The sequence below is a fragment of the Penaeus monodon genome, chromosome 27 (assembly GCF_015228065.2).
Source record: "Penaeus monodon isolate SGIC_2016 chromosome 27, NSTDA_Pmon_1, whole genome shotgun sequence".
In the NCBI taxonomy this organism is placed as follows: Eukaryota; Metazoa; Arthropoda; class Malacostraca; order Decapoda; family Penaeidae; genus Penaeus; species Penaeus monodon.
The window spans coordinates 37818694-37818900 of record NC_051412.1 but is presented as its reverse complement, the minus strand read 5'-3'; positions in this window follow the sequence as shown (position 1 = coordinate 37818900).

The following is a 207-nucleotide window of genomic DNA, read 5'->3' as shown; positions in this document are numbered from 1 at the left end:
AGTGAAATGCGATACATTTGAAGATATGTTCCGACTGTGATTTTCGTTCATAAATACATTTTGTAACAGTAGTAAAATAAATATGTTTTCACGCTTTCCCTTGGTAAATGTATTGCTATGTTACTAGTCACTTCTTCTATAAAACAGCCAGTATCAAATAATACACGAATGGCAGGTCTTGTTTTATAAGCAGAAGTATCAATAATC